Source organism: Miscanthus floridulus, chromosome 8 (genome assembly GCF_019320115.1).
Source record: "Miscanthus floridulus cultivar M001 chromosome 8, ASM1932011v1, whole genome shotgun sequence".
NCBI classification, from domain to species: Eukaryota; Viridiplantae; Streptophyta; class Magnoliopsida; order Poales; family Poaceae; genus Miscanthus; species Miscanthus floridulus.
In genome coordinates, this window is record NC_089587.1 from 128,851,289 (window position 1) to 128,862,233 (window position 10,945).

Consider the following 10,945-nt stretch of genomic DNA (forward strand, 5'->3'; position numbering starts at 1 on the left):
TTCAACGGACGATAGTCAACACATAACCTTAGGGTCTCATCTTTCTTTTTCACAAAAATTGCCGGACATCCCCAAGGTGAAGAACTAGGTTGGATAAACCCTTTCTCAATCAATTCTTGTAACTGAGTCTTCAACTCGGCCAATTCCTTAGGTGGCATCCTATAAGCTCTCCGAGAAATCGGAGCTGTTCCAGGTTGTAACTCTATATTGAACTGTACATCCCTATCGGGTGGTAGACCGGGTAAATCTTCAGGAAACACATCCAGAAATTCACACACTACCGAAATATCTCTAATCTCTTTGACAGTAGTCGCACAAATCTTGCCCACTGATCTTCTTAGGGTTGGAAGTTGGATGAGAAGTTGAGAATTACTATCAGGCAAACTTACTCTTAAGGTCCTATTCAAAACATCTATAACAGCCTTATGCTGATACATCCAATTCATTCCCAAGATTACATCTATATCCTGATCTTTAAGGATAATCATGGTAGTGGGAAAAATATGCCCACCCAGGTTTACGGGTACCTGGTATACCATTTCCTTAGTACACAGACATCCCCCGGGCGACTGTATAAAGAAACTTTCCTTTGTTGCCCCAATTGAAATTTCATACTTCATGACAAATGTTCTATTGATGAATGAATGCGATGCGCCAGAATCAAAAAGAATAACTGCAGGGTGATTGGCGACAGGAAACATACCCATCATCACTGGCTCTCCTTCAGGAATTTCCCCGGCTTGAATATAGAACACCCGTCCTGTCTTCTTCTCATCTTTGCCCTTCTGAGCATTCTGATTGTGGTTCTTGTTTGGTGCCTGACCCTGTTGTTGATTGGCAGGGGTCTTCTGATAATTTTGATTAGCCTGCCTAGGATATGGACATTCCCTGGAGAAATGACCAGTCCTTCCACAATTGTAACATGGATAGTTGTGACCCTGGGATGTTGGAACATTGCCACCAGAAGCATTGGTTGACTGTGAGTTCGGATAGGTTATAGCAGGACGGACATTTGACTGTTGCCCGGCTTGGAACTGCGGCGGACGATAAGGAGGACGATAATGGTTTACGGGATGATAAATCACTCTCTGCCTCTTTTGGTTTCCACCAAAAGGTCCAGACGGCACATTCTTTTTCTTCTTGAGCTCCTTATGCTGCCGATACTTTGCCTCTGAAGCAATTGCAATATTTACTGCCTCATGATAAGTGATTTTCGTACAGGCTGTCATCATTGTCTGCAGTTTGGTATTCAGACCTCTCATGAACCATTTCTTTTTCTTGGCATCCATATTGACATGTTCAGATGCATACTGCGATAGATGATTAAATCTTCCCATATACTGCATTACGGTTTGATCTCCTTGCTTCAAAGCAAGGAATTCATCCAGCTTCATAGCCATCACTCCTTCCGGGATATAATGGGCTCTGAAAGCAGTGCGAAATTCTGTCCAAGTTAACGGAATGCCTGCGGGTTGCATGGCCATCAGATTTGCATACCAAGCACCAGCTGCACCTCTAAGTTGCTGGGCAGCAAACACCGGTTTCTGAAACTCTGTGCAGTGAATAAGATCAAATTTCTGCTCCATGGTCCTAAGCCAGTCATCAGCCTCTAGTGGTTCATCTGCCTTGGTGAACACCGGGGGTTTTGTATCCGTGAAATCCACATAGGTAGCCTCATGCCTGTTATGATTGCGGCCACGGTTTCCATGCATCTGATTCTGATTACTTTGAGCCATCTCATGAAGCAAACGAGAATTTTCCATAGTCACATTGACTACTGCAGCGATAGCATCAGCCAGATTGGTCGGCATTGGTGGCGGGTTGGGGATATCATCATCATCTTGTGAAGTACCAGGAATATGCGATCCCCACGTACGACGCATCTGTTCATAACAAACCAAACTTTATTCACAAGTCTTTATTCAAAGATCAAAGAGCTTACTACCCGCATTACATCGATGCCACTTATTTAAACACAAGAACACATCTAAACAAGACTACTAGCTTAACTAGATCTTCTATTACACAACTCTACTCTTTTCCGTGATTACTTCAAACTTCAGGCTCGGTATCCATTCCGGAATTGTTACCGCCTTCATCATCACTTTCATCTATCATTACTAATTCTTCAGGATCTTCTTCTTCTTCCTCTTCTGATTCACTTTCATCAGCAAGGATGACACCTGGGTCCATGGCATCAGCTTGAGGCTCATGATTCGGGTTTAGTAGATTGCTAAGCCTATGAACTTCCTCATGTAGATAGGTATTATGTTCTTCTAAATCTTCTACATAGAATTCTAGCTCATGAGTTCTAGCTCTAGCTACATCTTCCCTATGCCAAGCCTCATTTCGTCCCTCCACCGTACGAACTAACATGCTTTCGCAGTTCCTGTGTGCGGTGGTGAGACGCCTCAATTGATCCTGTAATTCTCCTAACTGTATAGCATCCAAAGCCCTATCTCTAGTAGCTTGTGCTAATTCTGCAGAAATCCTCTGTATCTCTGCTTGGGGATCAGGCCTAGAACTGCTACTGCTAGCACCATCGTTTCTAGAGGCAAGTTGGTGACGAGGAACTCCTTTGGGTCCAGTGGACTTATGGGGCGTCATCTTGGCACGAGCCATACTGTAGGAAACCAATTTAATCCAAGTAAGACCATTTGATCAAAGTCTAAAGAGCAGCTATGATGGATTACATTACTCAAACCAGTCTCACTACTCAACTCCAGACTAATAGGTGAAGGAAGTAACGAGTGAATTAATAATGATGCATGAATCGTTCTTACGAACAAAAACATCAAAGTTTATAATGCACATAAACAACATTTATTTTTATATAGGGCATAGTAAGATTACTACTCCACCACACAAGACCCTTTTAATCAAATAAGGAATGGTGAGAAAGAAACAAGATAAGTCAGAAGCAATTTGGACCAAATTATCAAGTTAAATTTAGTCATCCAAATCCTTTTGAAGTTTTTGTAAAACAATACAACAAAAACCTTGTAACGATCGCTCTGATACCATTCTGTGGCAGAACCTCCTAAGTTATAGGGCCCACATGCACCTGTCACTGTCCGACGACCTTTGACATTTATGCATATGTTTCCATTAACTTAAAAAGACTGTCGGGTGTCCTCGGGGAACCCCGAATCATCCACGATTTCCGAGCAGGATCACGTTACAGAGTCATTGCAGTATTACAACATTTATTCAAATATATGCATCAGAGTAAAAACAGCAGAAGTCTTACAATAACATAATTTACAAAACAGTAGTTTCAAACCTAGCAACTAGGTTCGATGTTTATTACAAAACGAAATAGTGGAGTGGCATTATAATATAATACAAAACACACAAGGAGATTGCCCTGCCCAAGGGCCACACATTTACTTCTCATTGTCACCACAAGGTACAACTGTCATGCAGCATGATCCAAAACAGATCTGCTCATGAGGCTCACCTGCAACAAGGGTCAACGAACCCTGAGTACAAAAGTACTCAACAAGACTTAACCGAAATAAAACTGATAGAACTCAGGAATGCAGGTTCAGGGATTCAAGGTATGGTTTTAGCAATAATCGAAGTTATTTTGCGTAAAAGCTCTTTCAACAAAGTTCTTTATTTCAACAATTTAAACTTCATAAAATCATATACAAAGATGACACGATCCGTAATGCGATCATGAAACTTCATATCCAACACCTTCATCAACCATTCTCAAGTTCTAGTTATTAATACTACGATGATGAACAGTGAGTTGAGTCTTCATAACCGAGGAGCAACGACGATTCGAACAGATTAAACCCAGTTGGGGATTCCAAGCCACACGACATATGCAGGTCCCCGACTCACATATATCAACCTACCCTCGGATCCTCTAAAGCAAGAACGGGTCCGCGCCACTCGAGAATACAGTACTCCACCAATCCAGCCCGTTGCCACGTGGGTACACGCTATTCTCGCCATCTCTCCACTCCCAGTGCGCGAGTAGCCATTCTCGTAATAGAATCGCCAAGTTCAGGCTTACCGGAGTATGTGGTTAGTACTACAAATTCTCACCTCATGCAATTCAACAACGGACGTGCCTTAATTGACACAGGCGGAAAGAACCCGCTCACAAGACCTCCATGTCTTGTGGCTCACACACACCGAGTCCGCCCGGTCTAGATTTATTACTCCACATTCCCATATCACATGCTAACATAATTAACCGATGTTCCATTTAAAACTTGCAGGTGGCAGGTAATCACCCGACTTTCATCGTTCTACGCATAGCTAAGCAAAACTGGGCATATACGAGTTTAAAAACTGGTAATATGGTAAATATGGAATAACAAGGATGGTAATGCACCAATTTGGCTCTTACTTAACTCCTAATCACTTAATGCAGTAACGGAAAGCAAAAGCAAAATTAATTTGTAAAACACAAGGTAGGGTTGTATGCATCCGGGGCTTGCCTTCGTTGACGGAAAAGTCCGATTCCTGCGACGTCACACAAGTATTCGATCCGACCTCAACAGAAGGATTAACCTCCTCAACAGCTTGATTAACTACCACGTGTTCACCTTCGTTCACTACACGTAATAACAATACCATGTTTAACATGATGCGGAATACGAAACATGATGCTCGATGATGGATACAAAAAATAAGAATTTGAATACAACCTTCCTTCGCGGTACAGTTGCAAGTCAAACAAACTAAATCTTTTTCGTAACACGTACATCAACTGCCAAGGATCATTATCAACAAATGACCCAAGGTCATCACTCAATCCAAAATTACAAACAAAACCTAAATCACTAAAGGTTACCATTTGCTTTTATGAATTAATTATTTAATTAAAATTATGAAATAAATCAACTTATTCTAATTGAGCTCAAAATTTTAGTAAATGTTACAGAAAGGCCATGTAGCTTCGGCGGTGGACACTGTTCATCCATATTACAGAATTGCCATTCGCCAAAATTCACAAATTACTCTCAAATTTTCATAACAACTCAAAAATCTCCAAAAACAAAAGTTGTTCAAAATCAAAAGTTCTACAACTTTGCTTTTATAACCATCTTCTAGTTCGGTCTAGATTTTGAAATGATCTTTTAAATTCAAATAGGGGATATTTAACGAATTACGCCTTTTTGAATTACTCAAAATTTTTCTAAACAACTTGAAAAACTCCAAAAATAAACTTTGCTTAACTTGCCAAGCTCTACACTTTTGCTTTTGGGATCAACCCCAAAATATGCTTAGATTTTGAAATGGATTTTCAGGGTAGGATTTAAATGCTGAAAATCGGGGTTTTCTCGAAAAATTCAAAAATCCAAACAAACTTTAAATTTAAGTCAAACAATACAATTCAACACATACCACATGAATATAAACTCGTTTTAGTGTATGCATCTCAAAGTTTTCACCAAATGCCAAATGCTTTGCAATGCATATGATGATATGTCAGGTTTTAGTACTTTAAACACCCGAGGTGTTACAAAGGCTCAAGGCAGGGCTTCGGGTCCTCATATGGCTGGTAGGGGCTTCATGGCATCCACGGCGGCATGGTGGCGACGGCGAGGCACGCAAGAGCACTATGGGGCACCGATGGGGCGGTCACGGCGTGGTTGTGGATGTACGCGTGAGTGCGTGTGTACCCCGAGGCCGAAGACGGCCTTGGCCTACGTGCTCCCGGTGTGGAGCGCCATGACCGAAACAGCGAAGTCCGGCGGCAGGCAGGGGAAAGACCGGGGCTCACCGTTGGTGTCGTGGGAGATAGGATGGCGGTGCAGTGGCAGGTCGTGGCAATGTAGAGACGAAGCCATGCAGTGCCGAGCAGCAACGTCGACGTGCTTGATCGGGGCGACATCCTCCGCTCCGGCGACACCAGCGACGTCGCGTGGCTTCAGCGCTCCCCCTTCTTCTTCCTCTTCTCCCTCTTCTCTCTTGGCTCGGGTGCGCTGTGGATGGCCACAAAGTGGCGGCAGGGCAATGAGAGAGCTCAGGGGCTCCTGGGGCTAGGGCTTTTATAGCCGAGCTCCATGGCATCCATGGCGGACGGCGATCGAGCGGTGGAGGTGCGTGCATTGCATCCAACGGCCCGCGCGTGGTTGTGTAGGCGCGGCGCAAGGGGAACAAGGCCATGCCCTGGGCGTGACCCCCTGGCCCGCTCCTGCCAGCGCTGTCGGCCTCCGGTCGCGTGGGCAGTTGAGGCGTGGGCGGAGAAGATTTTTAAATTGCTTTAGTTGATATGCCAGCACTAATCAAATTGCTTTAGTTGATTTGTAGATTTTTAAATAGGCTATTCACCCCCCTCTAGCCATATTAGGACCTTTCAGCCACCCCTAGGAGTGGGAGTAGAGTAGATCTCGATGAGTTCTTTAGCAAGCAGTGCTGGCATCGGTTAAGTCCAACCTCTGGTTTGTCTATGAGTATCCGTCATGACTTATATTTTGTTTGCAAGGCGACATCGGTTAGTTCTGACCTCTTATAAGCTTGGTGTAAGTTAGTTATCATTAGTTAATTGTAAGGTTGCATCGGTCCAGCTCATATCCCTTATAATTATTGATATAAGTTACCCTTGATTCTTATCAAAATTTGTACAGTTGCATCCGTCCGGCTCTTATCTCATACAAATTTTGATACGGATTAGTTATTGGCCAAATCTATTAAGATTGGTAGGGTCTCCTTGCTGTTTTTAGTAGATTTGCTAGTTATCGATCTTGTTATAATTAGTTTCTTACTATTTGTAACAAAATCACCCCTTGCCCGATTAAGATTGAAATGGATCAACTTTATATCTCTTCGAATCATTGTCTTGGTGCTTTTCCCTGTTTACATCTCACTTTGACGATGGCTTCGGTTAGTTTAGCCTTTTTGATCCAATCTTGATCGAAGATAGCATGTGGTCAGGGCATATTTAACCCTAAGTAAAGCTTCCTAGTTGATGAAATCTAGTCTAGAACTGCTATTATGGCTGCCATCGATCCGGTCGACCCCACTGTTAGCATTATAGATCAGAAATTGTTAAATAGTAAGTCTTGCTTATGGTCAAACATAGCCTCTGGCTGCATGCTATGTCCGCATCGGCTATTTAGCCGATCGCCTGTGCTTCCATGATCGTAGCATGTTTTCATGATTCTGTTGAGCGTGTATAGATTCATATTCTTTGAAGGTTTAACCTGTTATCTTTATCATGGTTGCATCGAACCCCACTGTTAGAGATAGTAGATTAGATCTGATGAGTCTATGAACTTATCCACATTTAATGGTTAGGTGCTTGCATGTTACGAGTTTACTTTCATTAGAATCAGTTGTTTTAGCCGATGGCCCGCACTTTGAGAATATATTGGCTATTTACATGCTTTTACTTGTTCTTGTCCTGGTTAAAAGCTAGTATGTTTATCATTTAATGCTTCCATGTCTACTTTGTTACACCTTTTGCATGTTTTCATGATGATCGGCTATTAGATCTATGCAATTGAGTATATGATAATTGCTGATATGCTTGTTTTATTTATCATGCATCATGAACATGCTAGATATCGACTCTCTAGTCGATAGCCTTATCTCATTGGCTACTTGGCCACACATTTGGAACTGTCTAGATAGACACTAGCATGTTCCACCTTAAATTACTGATCAATCTTGTCTCTTTGTCAATTATAGGGTCAAATTGACTAGCACGCCCTAGGTCACGACCAACCGGTCCGGTGTCCTCCTAAGTCTAGGGAGAGCTTGGGATCTGCTCCAAGCGATTTCTCTCGGCTTGCTCTGTGTGTCGGTGGTGGGGATCAACCCATCACTTTTTGCAGTCGACACACTCTTGGCACACCTGGTGGGACCACAATCGTCAACATGGACAACAAAGCAATCCTTAAGGTCAACCTTGAAGACCTGCCTAATGTCCAGAAAGCACTCATTGAGTAGGTGGTGGAGGAGTTTCATGAGAAGGGTCTGTTGTCTTACAGCAGGACGTGTGATTCAGTCGTTCAGAAGACTCTCCTGCCAAGTGTCCTTCTACATGGACAAAGTGAAGATGTGGAAGCAAGAACTACTGCCCATTTGGTCCACAAGACTGTTCATGAAGCCTTTACAAATCACATTAAGGTGTTAGCCAACACAATTGGCATTGTTATGAAGGAAGTTTTCTTTGGAGCGCCAGTTGATCAGGTGGGACTATCATATTTCAATGGCTATAATCCTTCGGCTGTTGGAAGCAGTGTGCCTTGTCCTAGTCAGTAGCCATGGGCAGTATCAGTAGCCACCAGCGCTGTAGCTTCTAGGAGGACAAGCTCAAGATCAAACCCTGCAAGCATTAGGGGGCAAGGTCAAGCCCTACCAATGGTAGGGGGGCAAGGTTAGATGATAGGGGGGCAACCGCCATTCCAACAATCACCTAGTGCCCCTGTCACTCAAATAGTTTAGCAGCCTACTAGACAAAACCAAGTGTATTCGGTCCAGTAGCCAACCTCTCTAGCTACTCAATAGGTTATGCATCGGCCGGCTTAGGGAAGATTCAATACTTCCTACCAAACACCTCAGTGGGCCCATAAAATTGCTCCATCAGTTCAGAGGATCATCAAGAATGTTGATCCAAACTACTTCAATAATCGATTACAAGGATATGCAACTCATAATGCTCAGATCGACTATCTAGAAGGATATCACTTGGTTTCTGATGCCAGTACGTATGAGCTTATGCCACATTCTAGGTACCAGAATCCTTATAATTATATTGCGCAGCAACTTCAATAGTCTCTGGCTTAGGGTCAACAAGTTCAAGTACAAGGCTCTCAGGCTTAGACTCAAGGGCAGCCGAGACAAGAAGTCACTGGCATGGATGCTGATGAGTTCATCAATAGAGTTACCGCTATGATGTAGAGCTAGTTTGGTCTAAAGCCTAAAGGATAGGTTGGCTCCTACCAGCGCCCATACCTAGCCTAGTATGATATTGTGTAACTCCCTCCACGCTACAGAGTCCCAGATTTCTCCAAATTTACCGAAATAGATGAGATGACAACCATGGAACATATCAGCTGCTATCTCATTTAGCTTGGAGATGCCTCTATTGAGGAGGCACACAAGGTTTGATATTCCCCTTGTCCCTATCTAGACCAGCCTTTAATTGGTTTTCATCGCTTGAGCCAAACTTGATCATTAGATGGGTCGATCTAGAGAACAAGTTCCACGCATACTTCTATAGTGGGACAGGAGAGAAGAAGATTACATATCTAACAAGCATGAGGTAGAGGAATAATGAGTCAGGCTCCGAGTTCATTCAAAGATTCAGAGAAGTAATGAGCCATTGCTACTCATTGAATCTGTCTATTGGCCAATTTGCTGAATTGACCCTTCAAGGGATGTCTCCATTAATCAGAGAGAAATTTGATGGCTAAGAGTTTGAGAGTTTGGCCCATTTAGTTCAGAGGGTGTATGCTTTTGAGAGTTAACATCGGTCCCTGCGCAAAGAGAAGTATTTGAAGGGTACTGCTGCTATGTCCAATCCATACAATGCAGACTCTAATGGGGATGATCTAGAAGTCACAACCATCGAGTGGACATAAGGCAAGGCTCTTGTATCTTGTCCATGGGTGAAGGAGATAGAAAATGCCTACAACTTTGATGTCAAGAAGGCCGATAACATCTTTGACTTGCTGTTGGAGAAGAAGCAATTGAGATTACCTTCGAATCATGTGATCCCTTTGGCTAAGGAACTTAAAGGAAATAAATACCGCAAGTTTCACAACGCCACTAATCATAACACTAATGAGTGCAGAATCTTTAGCTTACAAATTCAGAAGGCCATTGAATAAAGGAAGATCAAGTTTGAGCCAGCCAAGAAACCAACAATGGACAAAGATAAGCATCCTTTCCTAGGGGTGCATTTGGTAGAGTTTTAGTTGGCTAAAGGAAAGATGAAGGTCTTGATGTCGGCTAAGGCCAAAGAAGATGGATCAGTTGACCCCAAGGTTCAAATATCGGCTAATGAGTGTAAGAAAGCTAAGCAACAACACGATCAGCAAAAGAGCCGATATGAGCAAGGTGAGACATCTAGAGTTGGTGCCATGCGTTCTCGTGTGACATCCAAAATATTGTTGAACAAGTGGCAACACCAAAAGGAGAAGGACTACCAGTGCCAGCTTGAAGAAGAAGAATATGAGCGTCGGTGCGAAGAAGAAAGGTATGAGAGAGAATAAGTTGAGTTACATTGGAACTGTCCTTTCTTCAGACACTATTGGAATGAAGGTCTGAAACTACCCAGAGTGTAGTAATTAATATTCAAAATTTAGGCAATCTCAAGCCAACCGCTGGTCTATCCATGAACATCTAAATTATCAATCTAACGACGTGGATCAGAGCATAAAAATGAAGGAGTTCATGATCAGCTAGGTAAGCGTGCATATGATCAGAGCTAGGCCGACCGTGATGAAGAAAAAGAATATGTTTGGCAAGAGGGCCAATGGTGTCCAAGAGGTCTAACAAGGAGCCAGAAAAGAAGAGTTCAAGCACTTGAGGAATAGAGAACTAGAAGCTCAGAAGCTTAGCAGACCTCGGACATGACACGTCAAACAAATAGCCGACAAGGGTAAGCCATAGGCTAATATTGATATGGTCTTCATCTTACCTGCATAATTCAGAGCTCCCTACAAGTATGAACAAGAAGAATCCAAGGGAGAATAATATGATTGTGGGGGTATTAACCCCTATACCCTTATGGCTAGGCTTGGGCTGGTCTGGACTAGGGGGTCCAGCCCATTAGAAGACGATGCGTGGCCTAGCCGATCTACTCAGAGTCCCGCGGAAGGAATCAAGACAGACTTGGAGATCAAGCAAGATCCTGGTCGGTTAGAATAGGAATCCTTATCCGGCCACCTATGGCAATTGTAACTGGTTAGGATTAGTTTCCAGATCTGTAACCCTGCCCCCCAGACTATATAAGGTGGGTAGGGGACCC

At 43.1% G+C, this 10,945-nt stretch overlaps 1 long non-coding RNA gene across 1 annotated transcript; it reads right to left on the minus strand.

Annotated features, from left to right (window-relative positions):
- Positions 1 to 1,884: 1,884 nt before the first annotated feature.
- Positions 1,885 to 4,614, minus strand: LOC136473535 (uncharacterized). The gene is made up of 2 exons (XR_010762658.1): positions 4,458 to 4,614; positions 1,885 to 2,623 (listed from the first exon to the last, which is right to left on the minus strand). It is a non-coding gene; the product is annotated as an uncharacterized lncRNA (long non-coding RNA).
- Positions 4,615 to 10,945: the final 6,331 nt, after the last annotated feature.